Below are 12297 nucleotides of genomic sequence, written 5' to 3'. Positions count from 1 at the left end.
GAAGAGGCAGACAGGGAAGGTGAAAAAGTGACCTGTTGTTAGGTGGTGCAAAGAGGCTGTCCCCAGGTGCTGCTGTGTGTCTGGTGGGGCAGCTGGAGACAAAGTCCAGGCCTGCAGAAATAAGCAAAGGCTGGGGAGGTCAGTTGGGCGTTAGGCAGAGGGTCAGAGCCTCATGTGAGGCGGAGTCATCAGGGGAAAGCATGAAGCGAGATGGGGAAGGAGGGTAAGTCTGAATGCTGGGGCCCAGCAGCCTTAGCCGCGTGGTGAAAGGACAGGTAAAGAGGAAGCAAGTTCGAGTTACTAGAGAGGCCGGGAGAGAATGGTGGCCTGCAGGGAAGGGGCGAGGAGGAAGGACAGGTGCATGGTGGGGGGCAGCATACAGTGCCGCAGACGACTTGTGTAGCCACTGGACATAGCAATTAGGAGGTCCTTAGTGACATTAGCAGGAGTCGACTCTAAGGAATGCTGGGATGGAAAGCTAGGTGGAACAAAGAGTGAAATAAGGAAGTAGGAACAACTAACTTGAGCTGCTTGCTTAAATCCATAAATTCTGTGCAGGCCAGCATAGGCAAGGTACGCGGCTATGTAGGAGATGTGGTGCTAGGTGCATATGAGGTGGGTAAGACCCTGCCTACAAGGAGACTACAGCCTCTATTCCAGGAGGAGACAAGGTTGTAGCTGTGTGCTTTTCCACCTCAGAATTAAGTGAATAAGGACAGCAAAGACAGAAGTGGAGAGTCCACGACACCCAATGAAGGAGACCCAGAATTAGAAGTGAGCCTTGGGACTGTCTGTGAATATTCACAACTCGTTTGGGGCAGCATTACTCTAACTTTCTCAGTCCCCGCCCTATCCCCATAAATAAGACAAAGCAAATAGAGCTTCCATGTAGAGAACAAGTCAGGCCTTTCACCTGATTCCTGGAAACTCTCTGGAGAACAGCAGCTCTGTCTGCGTCACTGCCTTCTCACAAGACATGGAACCCATCATGTGTTCTAGGGACTCAGCCTTCTGGATTCTCCCTCCCTTTACAGTATGAATTATGGGGAACACAAGAGACCAGGAGCAGCCAGGACCAGAGCCCGTGTAGACAGAGGGGCTTGGCAGAGCCCCTGGGTGTGGTGAGACACTGTGTTGAGGTCAGGAAGGTGGTTAGCAGAAGGAGCAAATGAGTGCAGAGAAGGGGAGGCAGTTGTCCTGTCAACGTTTCCAGGAAATACCTGAAGGATTGCTCACGTGTCTGGTTCAGTGTGCTTTCTTCCTCCTTGAGTGGGGTTGGAAGACCATGGTCAGATGCAGACAGATACAAGAAAAACTTCGCAAAACAAAGGGGGACTTGAACTGTCCCAGTTCCATGAGATGTCTTGGGGGATGCTCTCAACATGGGAGCAGTTGTTGAAAAGCAGTTTCACCTTTGCTAAGAGTTGACCACACTGCTGAGAGCGGCACTCAGAGCTCAGAAGGGCAAGCTGCTAGCCTATGTGTATTCCTTGGAATTTTTTTGTTTTTTTTTTTTTAAAGATTTTTTAAAATTTAATTGAAAGGCAGAGTGACAGAAGGAGGGAGAGAAAGAAATCTTCCATCTGCCTTTTCACTCCCCAAATGGCTGATTCAGCCAGGCCTAGGTCAGGCCAAAGCTAGGATCCCGGAACTTCACCTGGGTCTCCCATGTGGTTGACAGGGATTCAAGTACTTGGACCATCTTCTGCTGCTTTCCCAGGCATGTTACAGGGGGCTGGACCAAAAGTTGAGGAGCTGGGACTAGAAAGGGGCATTCTGATATGGGATGCCACATAACAGGTAGCAACTTAAACTGCTGTACCACACTGCCGGCCCCCGGGTTTGTATCTTGTACAGACAGTTCATGCACTAGTTACAACAAAGAACACCTTGAATCAGCCAATCCAACACATTTCTCATTATGCTTAGGACATAAGAAGGGCGGAAAATTGATAGGCCTTCTATTGACTTAGAGGTATTATATAACCATAACAACATGGTTAAACAGTTTTATTTACTCTTACTAAAAAATAGATATAACTAAGTAAAATTAAATTTATGGCAGTATATTGCTAGTACAGTGGATAATGTTTTAAGACCTGATTATTAAGTACAGAAATACTCTCAACAGATCTTTATCTTTTGTTCCCCTCTTGCAAAAGGCTGGCAGTGTAATATTTTATGATATAGCTAATATAATCTCATCAAGAATTACTCCCTTTTTTCTCTCAAATTTCTGCTTGTGGACTGCCTCTAATACTTTATTAAGGATTGCAATTGAAGATTGGCTGTTAAGATGTCAGCTGGACCACTGATTTTACAGATTTTCAAGTGCATGTAATTATTTCAAGGATGCAGATGCTAGTTTACTTGATCTGGGAGGGGACCTGAGTGATTTCTGATAGATAGATAGATAGATAGATAGATAGATAGATGTATGTATATATATATGTGTGTGTACATTATATATATAAATAAACATATATGTGTATGTATTCTTCAATGTGGAATGGTTGGTGTTGTGCCTGCAGGGAGCAGGCTGGCCCCAGAGATTCCCCAAGTCCACATTTCTTTGCCTCCAGGTCTTACATGGATTTCTGTATTTCTAACAAGCTACCAGATTATACCGTTACTCCTAATTCTCTATATACACTTTGAGAAGCAATGCCTAAAACCATTCTTAATGAAAATCTTAATACAGTTCATAATTGAAGTGCTATTATAATGAAAAATTATTTAAAAACATATCCACACACTTCAGATGCCAGTTGTATATACAGAAGAACTGAAATTTTTATTATAAAAAATAAGAAGCTTCCCTTGATTTTAGGGGCAAAAGGTATACTTGTGACCAGGGCCAAAATAATTTGCAAAGAGTTTTAAATCCACTTAGGCATCTAAATTAGCATTTGATTGAAAACATGTAATATAGGAGAGATTATTTAGACAACTATAATTTTAAGGGCAAGGCTGCCTACTTGCCTTGTAAAAGAACTACAGTATGAGTCCTGAAAAATTGTGACCCTTAAAATTTCCAGGAGTACCTTTTCGTTTCATTGAGAAACTTAAAAATAGCGGTCTGCAAAGCATGCAATTCTACTTGAAGAAAGCTCTTTAATTCCTGAGGGCTGTAATTCTGGTGTATGTTATTTTTCACATCAATGCCTAAGTGTTATTTATTAAAATAACAATATGTTGTTTTGAAATTGTTTAAATAAAAGTATTTAAATCTCCCATTGCCGTGTGTAATGAGTGGAAACAGCCTCTGTGATCAATGCTTAGTCATGAGCAATCCTGTGCATAGCTTCTTAGCAGAACATCTAAAGACCATTGCCTTTTAGCTCTTTTTTTTTTTTTTTTTTTTTTTTTTTTTTGACAGGCAGAGTGGACAGTGAGAGAGAGAGAGAGAGACAGAGAGAAAGGTCTTCCTTTGCCATTGGTTCACCCTCCAATGGCCGCCGCGGCCGGCGTGCTGCGGCCGGCGTACCGCGCTGATCCAATGGCAGGAGCCAGGTGCTTCTCCTGGTCTCCCATGCGGGTGCAGGGCCCAAGCACTTGGGCCATCCTCCACTGCACTCCCGGGCCACAGCAGAGAGCTGGCCTGGAAAAGGGGCAACCGGGACAGAATCCAGCGCCCCGACTGGGACTAGAACCCAGTGTGCCGGCCCCGCAAGGCGGAGGATTAGCCTGTTGAGCCACGGCGCCGGCGCTATTTAGCTCTTTAATGCTACTTTAAATCAGTCACAACTTCTCAAGTGTATCTCAACACCTGAAAATCTTAGGAACTGTTCTTCTCTTGGAGTAGTTTAAGAAATCCTATTGGTTTAATACTTCCCTGAATAAGAAGTTTTTATTGTAATGTAAATTTAAAATATATTATCTCAGAAACTAAAATCAAGGAAAGAAAGGCAGAAGAAAGGAGGATGGGAGGGATGGGGGAAGGGATAGCGTTATGTTCTTAGACTTGTATCTACAAATCATATTGAATCTGTTAAAAATTTATTAAAATTAAAAATGAAATTAAAAATAAAAACACCTAAAAAATAATATAACCTGTAAAACTTCACCTTAATGCTACCCTTTTATTACTTTATAAATTTCAACTTGATGTCATTATCTTCTGTTGTCTATAAGCAGTGAGAACTTACTAATTTTTACTGTATAATAAGCATTGAAAATGAGTTCTTTTTCTGTTTGACAAAAATAGAAATCTTATTGGTGACTGACTTTTAGTAGTCTTTGTGGATGCTTGTGGCTTAGCCTAATTTCAGAGAGCTTTGTGAGATACTAAACATTTCAAATAAAAGATGAGAACCAAGAAACACAGCAAGAAAAAAGCTAAAAATGGAGATGTAGAAATAGGTAGACCAGCAAGCAGACAGGCAAATATAACTCTTTTAGAATTGATCCTTGAGAAGGGATTAAGCCACTGGGCAATCTTTTCTGGGCTCTCATTTATTAGAGAATAATTCCCTAAATCAGGGACTTCTGATCTTGTTTCTGCTGGATATCCTTTGAGCAGTGCCTAACTCAAAATAGACAATAACTGTTTATGAAAGTCATGAATGCAGCCCCAACCCTTTGGGATGATGTGGAGGCGGCTGCAGAATCCTGATGGGTGAAGGTGACGAGAGAGCCTTGCACAGATCACCAAAGCAGGATCCTTAAGTGATGAGTGTAATGAAGAGCGGGCACTACTGCATGCTTCATCCTTTGCGTGGAAGAGTGGCACTCTTAAATGAATACCTTGTCCCTGGGATGGATGCCAGTGGAATATTATGATCGTGACTCAAGGATTAGTTTCCACAGTGGAGTCTGATTCATAGCCTACATATTCCACTAACTGGTACCGTTGAACTGTGTGGGTAGAGGCTCCAATCAAGCTTTCTGAAAAGAAACTTGAAGGGAAAAAGACTTTGACAGGTTTTTAAGAAAAATCCATTTGACTGACTTTATGTTTATCATGTTTAGCTTCCATCCAGATTTGAGGTAAGGGTTAGGATTCTCAGGGTAGTTCCTGGAGTCTCAAGTAACTGTTTTAGCCAAGAATGACCTTTACTTTTATTCCAAGGCTGACAGACTGAACCATCTTAAAGAGTTGCAGAGCTTAATGAGTTTAACAAGTATTTATCAGAAATAGAATATGTGCCTTCCATATTTGAAGAACTTATAATTAATTGGAAGACAGAATAATCCATAGAAAACAGAACACGGTAGTATAACATATTAATATACATATAACATGCTTCAGGCAAGTGAACATCTAACCTCTGAGACAGGTGATTGTATAGTTTTAAATTAACTTTAACTTTTTATCAGAGTAACACATGTCTATTTTAAAAATCAGATGTTATTTCTCTGAAGGTTTGCTTTCTTTGTGTTCTCTCTTCCTATAATTCCTTTTAGCCAAAGTGTGTACTTCTTGGGTTAATCTTATAATTTTTCTGTTTTCTGTTTCTTTGCCTCCTTATTCTGCCTTCTGGAAGAGTTCTCCCTTTGATTTAAGAAAAATTGATTAATTTTCATTTCTACAGTTCTCCCTTGTTTTCTGGTGATTCTCTATTCTTCATATCCCATTTGTTATATCAGTACAATCTCTTATTTCTCTGAGAATATTTTAGTTCAATTTCTTTCTGCTTTGTTTTCTGAGTTTTGTTCTGAGTCTTACATTGTCCCCAGTTCCTGTGGGTCCCTTTGCTATTGTTTTTGGACATTTTCCTCCGGGTGTTCCTGTGTGAGTGCCGCTGTGGAGCTGCCTGCAGGCTCTGTTACTGGTGGGCCTCACTGTTGGGTAGACGTCAGTATCTGGAGGTCTTTTTTCTGAAGTCAGGTTCTTTCTCCTGAGAAGAAGCTTCAAAGGATTGCCCAGTTATGTTTCATAGCTGTGCTTGGTGAGAAACCGGAGTTAAGGTGACTTGTTTCTGTAGGTTCTGCATCAAGTTCATTCAGGATAAACCATGTCTTGAAAGTTATATTTAGTGTGCTTAGAGGTTCTGAAGGTATCTACTTTACAGTCAATGAGTTGCCTGATTTCATTCCTATTTTCTGAGATGCTTTGCATATGTTCTAGAAGCGTATATACTGCTAGAAAGACTGAATTAAGCATTCCTTATGATAGAAAGTGTGGTTTTCAAGGTGGGGCATTGTAGTGCAGTGGGTTAAACCGCCTTTTGCAATACTGGGCTGATTCAAGTCCTGGCTACTGCATTTCTGACCCAGCTTCCTGGTAACGTGCTTGAGAGGGCAGCAGATGATGGCTCAAGAACTTGTGTCCCTGCCAGCCATAGGGGAGACCCAGATGGAGTTCTGAGCCCCTGACTTCGGCCTGGCCCAGCCCCATCTGTTGAGGTCAGTTGGGGAATAAATCAGCAGATGGAAGATACCCCTCTCCCTCTCTCTGTCCCTCTGCCTTTCAAATAAATTAATTAATTAAATCTTTTTTTAAAAAAAAAAAGGAAAAGAAGATGTAATTTTCTTCACATGTTTCTCTGCTTTTTTCATTCATAAGACTATATGTCAATATAAATATGTATGTCTGTCCTTTACAGGAAGATAATCAACTTATTAAAAATGCTTTTTGTGGGGCTAGGCTTAACCTTGCTTGGGATATCTGCATACCATATCAGAGTTCAAGTCCCTGCTCTACTTCCAATTCCAGCTTCCTGCTAATGCATACCGTGGGAGGCAGTAAGTGATGGCTCAAGTAGTTGGGTTCCTGCCACCCAGGTGGGAGACTGGATGGAGTCCCCATCTTCTGGCCCTCGCCTGGCCCAGCCCAGGCTGTTGCAGGCGTTTGGGGAGTGAACCAGCAGATGGAAGATCTTTCTGTAGCTTTTCCTATTGATCTGCCTCTGAAAAACAAAAATAAAGATGGAAAAAAAATCCCTCCTACCCATCTATATGTAAAAGTTTAGAGCAGTCAGCACTTCTTATAGGTTATATTTCAAAAAACTCTGAGATAGAGATTATATTAGAAGAGAACAAACTCAGAAAAGTTAGACTTAATTATTCAAGATCATAAACCCAGTAGCTATCATATTCAGGCCACAATTAAGCTCCTTAATATATTCTAAAGCAACTTTCTATGACACCACTCACCAGAAGGGCTTTATCCTGCGTTGGGAGAACCCTACAGGAGAAAGCTGTTTGCAGAAGCTTATTTTGATAAAAATAACATCAGAAAGAAGAGAAAAATAGAGTCTAAAGGAAACATTCCATTCCAGCTATGATCTGATGAATACCTTTTACATTCTAAAGAACTTATATTCTACAACAAGTCCATTTTTATTGCTGTGAAAACCAAGTTCAGAGATTATTCGTTCACGTGTTACTAAGGAGTCAGTTTCTCTTGCAATTTGTGCCACAAGATATATAATTACCTTGTTCTTTTGATTACTTTTCATTGGTCACACAGGATAGAGCTTCATAAAAGTTTATGGAAAACTCACATCATCTCCTTGAAGCCCCCCCATAGTTACCTCGTTTCTGAGTTTCATGTCACGTTCCTTTTTTCAATATCTATTATAAACCACCTACATCATCATCAACTACCTGTTCTTTTTTTTTTTTTCAACTATTTTAAAACATTATTATGGAGCATTGCAAACACTCACAAAAGTAGAAAGAAAAATGCAGTGAACAGCCATGTGTGCCTGTCTCACCCAGTTTCAAAAACTATCAACATTTTGTCAATCGTTCCTCCCATCCTCTCCCCTATTTTTATTTGCTGGAATCTTTTTTTTTTTTACATAATTTTCCTCAATCATATTTTACCTATAAATGTTTCTGAATATATCTGTGATAGATATGTACCTTTAAAATGTTTTGGATTATTTAGTTATTTATTTGAGAGAGAGAGAGAGAGAGAGCGAGCTTCCATCCACTGGTTCACATCCCAAATGCCTGCAACAGCCTGGGCTGTACCATGCTGAAGCCAGGAGCCTGGAATTCCATCCACATCTCAGATGCAGGGGTTGTTACCTCACTGCTGCCTCCCAGGGGCTTTGTTAGCAGCAGTGAGGCCTCAGTTAGTTGGCCTAGCAGTTAAGATGTTCTTGGGATGCCATCACCCCACGTCAGAGGGCCTGGGTTTGACTCCCAGCTCCACTCCTGATTCCAGCTGCCTGTGAATGTGTACCCTGGGAGTCGGCAGGTGATGGCTCAAGAAACAGGATTCTTGCCATCCACATGGGAGACTCAAATTGAGTTCCAAGCTCCTGGCTTCAACCTGGCCCAGCCTCAGCCATTAGCAGGCTCTCTCTTTCTCTCCCTCTCCCTTCCTCCCTCCCTCTCCCTCTCTTCTGTGTCTCTCTCTGCCATTCAAATAAATAAATAAAAATTTAACTAATCTTCTAGGTATTATCTCTGTTTCTGGTTCATGTTTTTAACAAAAGATCAAATCTACAAAAAAAAAATCACAGTATGCCTATTTATGTTTAAATGTTTACTTGGCAGTTACTGAACAAAAGCAAAGATATTTAGCTATTATAATTTTACATCCATCTAATTATCTTTTGGGGATGTCCATAAGCAGCTCAGTTTTTTAGTTAGTGCATTTCTTAAAAATTCTCCTCGTAAGCTGTCTTTTCTTTTACTGTAAGTAATTATGTATTTGGCTGTTGGGGTTTTTTCCTCAGCCTTCTTACCCTGGAGTGTCATTTGTAGATTTTATCAGACTGCTGGTAAATCTTCTGAAATATACTGATGCTGGTTTTTTTAAGCAGCCAGTCAGATCTATTTATAATTGAATTTTTCCCAAGCTTCTCCAGCTGGCAGGTACCACTGGACACAAAATAATAATTACAACCCAAAGTTCACCAGCTTAGTCCTCTTCCACTCACAGAGGATCCCAGCAGCTGTCGGGTACCGGGGGATGTTTCTGGGCTTCCGTGGGATGGCTGCAAGCACTCATGAACAAGGTTCCCTCTGGCTGTGTCCTCCTGGACTGTGGCTCTTCCTTCTTAGGGGACTTCTTTCCCAGAAGCATCCTTTAAAAAGCTTCTATCAACCTTTCCTTAGTATGATGAGTCAGCCTACTTGGGACAAAACAAGTGGAGTCATGATTCTGAATACGGTGTAGTGGCAGATCAGCCAGCCCTGGGGGCGTGTCTGAACTCTAGACATAGCAAGAACTAAGAATAAAGTCTTAAAGCTGAAAAATACTATTTTTACTAAACACCTTCTTAGAACACAACTGTCCAATAGAGGAGCAAGTAGCCACATGTGACTGATGAGATTTAAATTAAGTTAAATGAGATTTAAAATTCTGAGCCTCATTTGCACTAGAAACATTCCAAATGCTCTCCACACCTCTGATGAGTGACTCCTGCATTTGGACAGCACAGATACAGAACATTCCTATTATTGCCAGCAGTTCTAGTGGACAGGGTTCGCCTAGAACATTAAGTTTCAGAGCTACAGGGCATTGATACCCCTGTAACTTGACAGTGCCCCAGTGTATTGGGCAAGGCGCCTGACAGTGCAGCACTTGTGGCTGTGGCTAAAGGAGTGGAGCTGCGTCCAGTGGCCTTATTTTTCTCCACCAGTACCTGCCTTGCTGTTTAAGTAAGAAAATGTTGGTTCTTAAAGGGATCCATTGAGTTCTTATTTTCTTAAACAACAGTAACCCATGTCCCTTTTTTCCTCCCTGTTTTCTTTTATACATTATATTCTTCAATAAAAATGACATGCATTTTCAACCTTGGGAGAAATCTTAAAAGATGTTTACAGATTAGATAATTTTACATTTGATCAGATAGGTAACCAAATTACAAGAATCATCCATTCCTGCTTCTAAAACAAAAAAACTGAGAAAGCATTACTCATTTCAAAACAAAAATTTTTAGAGAGAACATCTTATGCTATCACTACATAGAGTAGTCTTGTGTCAAGAGAGAACGTGGACTGAGGAGGGAAGGAAACTATTTGGGAATCATTTGATAATTATTTTGTTTAGAAATATTCTTTGGCCATACGTACAATCTTTGTACATGGTTCTCGCCGTTTGTTATACTGAGACTCAGTCTTTGAATGTTCTCACTGTGCATCGTTTTGTTTAATACTGTTCGTTGATTAGGGAAGATACTATGGGAAATTTAACAGACATGGTTTAAACATATTAAAGGAAGGCAGAGAGTTGAAACACTTGTGACTTCAAGGATGCTTAATGAGTTCCCTGCTGTTTCCAGGAAATGAACAGGAAGAGCACCGCACTAAAGTCTATAGAATGGAAGCTGCAAAGGGCAGGCATTCGGCACAGTGGGCAAGCTGCCGCTTGGGCTGCCTGGCTTCTCTGCTTCTGATAGCGTCCTGCTGATGCACGCCTTTGGAAGCAGCAGGTGATGGCTCAAGAAGTTGGGTCCCTACACTCACATGGGATACCTGGGTGTATCCTGGAGTCCTGGTTTCAGCTTGGCCCAACCCTGGCTATTGTGGGCATATGGGAAGTGAACCAAGAGAATGGAAGATCTTTGTCACTCTGGCTTTCTTTCTTTCTTTTTTTTTTTTTGATACATTCTCCTTTTTTTAAATTTTTATTTATTTGACAGGTAGAGCTATAGACAGTGAGAGACAGAGAGACAGAGAGAAAGGTCTTCCTTTTTCCGTTGGTTCAACCCCCAAGTGGCCACCACAGCTGGCGCTGCACCGATCCGAAGCCAGGAGCCAGGTGCTTCCTCCTGGTCTCCCACGCGGGTGCAGGACCCAAGCACTTGGGCCATGCTCCACTGCCCTCCCGGGCCACAGCAGAGAGCTGGACTGGAAGAGGAGCAGCCAGGACTAGAACCCGGCCCATATGGGATGCTGGTGCCACAGGCGGAGGATTAACCTAGTGCGCCACAGCACTGGCCCCTCTCTGGGTTTCAATTAAATGAAAATAAATAATTTTTAAAAGAAAACTTTGATAAATACTAATTATTAATAGTGTTTTCCAGACTGACTAATGCTAGCTGTTGTTTAATATACAAAAGAAACCTCTTTAATATGCAGTTTGGTGGTTTTTAAATTTCAGTTTCAGTTATGAGGAGTCTTCAAAATATTCATGGAAAGTGCATTTTATGAAAAACTCTTCATGTATTTTCAAGATTCTTTTTGCGCCAAAATCTCTTCATTCCATTTTTCCCACAAGCTTTCTGAGGTAGCCTCGTTTCTTTACATATGATTATAACTGGAATCTGGAACAGTAAGTCACATACGGTGATAAGCTAAGTCATAACTTCCTGCAGTGCTCGGCGCATTGCTGGGTCCTTCACCATATGGAAAACCTTAGAATTATTCTTTACCCTCCCTTTAGACATTGTTTAAACATTCTTAGATTATGTTTAAACTAATCTGGGTAGTTTTATATGAATCTAGGTCCACTCAAGTTGTGAATTTCACCACTCACGGATATGTATGTGTTTAACTTGGGGTTAGTGTCATAAGGAAGTCAGGATTGTCATCTCATGAGCCTTGAAAACTAGAGATTGACGTAAAATACCCTGATCTGCCAAACTTTACCAACTATAAAGCATTGTATTCTGTGGGCCAGGGATGGGAATGTGGCTCATAGCCACTAGAGGGCAGGAAAGGTCAGGAACGAATGGGGAAGGCTGGGGACAAGTATAGGGAAAGCTTGGACCACTGTAATTGCACCAGGAACATTTACCATACCCAACACAGTGAGAAACAGAGCAGGGAATCAAGAAACCAGGCAGGAGCCAAATGTTACCATGTCATCACACGGGTGGCAGAAACCTAAGTTCAAGGCCAGGTTGAGGAAGGCATTCAGATTGCAGGGAGTTGAGTGGGTCATCTGTGCCTCGTGATGACTGCCCAATTCTGTTAAACATACTGACCCTATAAAAGTGGGCAGGTGGTGCTGAGCCCAACATCTAAAATATCAAGGGAAACTGGAAACCATCTTTTTAAAAAATATTGTAGCATTTTCTGTTACAACTGCTGATTCATTACTTTTTTCTGTATTGAATGTTGGATTTTTTACTCTTTTCTGCCTGGTAAATTTCCTCTGCTTCGTACTCTATTCTTAATAGTTTTTATTAAGTAGGGATTAATTGAGACAAACATGAGTTAGCATAATTTTCCATTAAGTCACGCTCTTTTGATTTTTGGAAGCTATTTGATAATTTACAGTTTATCTCTACATATTGAATACCTACAAAGGCAAGGAACATTGTGAGATAACAAAGAATAAAACAATTTTCAAAAAATTCTATGAATGTATACAGGAGAAAGAGTTTTGTACTTTTCCTTTACAATTTTAATTGTATGTGCGTGTAAGTCAGCCATGCAAGATGATAG

At 41.0% G+C, this 12297-nt stretch overlaps 1 protein-coding gene and 1 non-coding gene across 3 annotated transcripts in view; one reads left to right on the top strand and one right to left on the bottom strand.

The window, feature by feature from the left end:
- The window catches only part of NEDD4 (NEDD4 E3 ubiquitin protein ligase), a 151418-nt gene that overhangs the window by 66286 nt on the left and 72835 nt on the right, over positions 1 to 12297 (top strand). The gene's annotated exons all lie outside the window — the stretch shown is intronic.
- LOC133770832 (small nucleolar RNA SNORA38) lies at positions 2501 to 2614 on the bottom strand. The gene has a single exon (XR_009867514.1). It is a non-coding gene; the product is annotated as a small nucleolar RNA SNORA38 (small nucleolar RNA).

Source organism: Lepus europaeus, chromosome 11, assembly GCF_033115175.1.
Source record: "Lepus europaeus isolate LE1 chromosome 11, mLepTim1.pri, whole genome shotgun sequence".
NCBI classification, from domain to species: Eukaryota; Metazoa; Chordata; class Mammalia; order Lagomorpha; family Leporidae; genus Lepus; species Lepus europaeus.
Note: the sequence above shows the minus strand (reverse complement) of the source record. Positions and strands in the feature narration are given on the sequence as shown.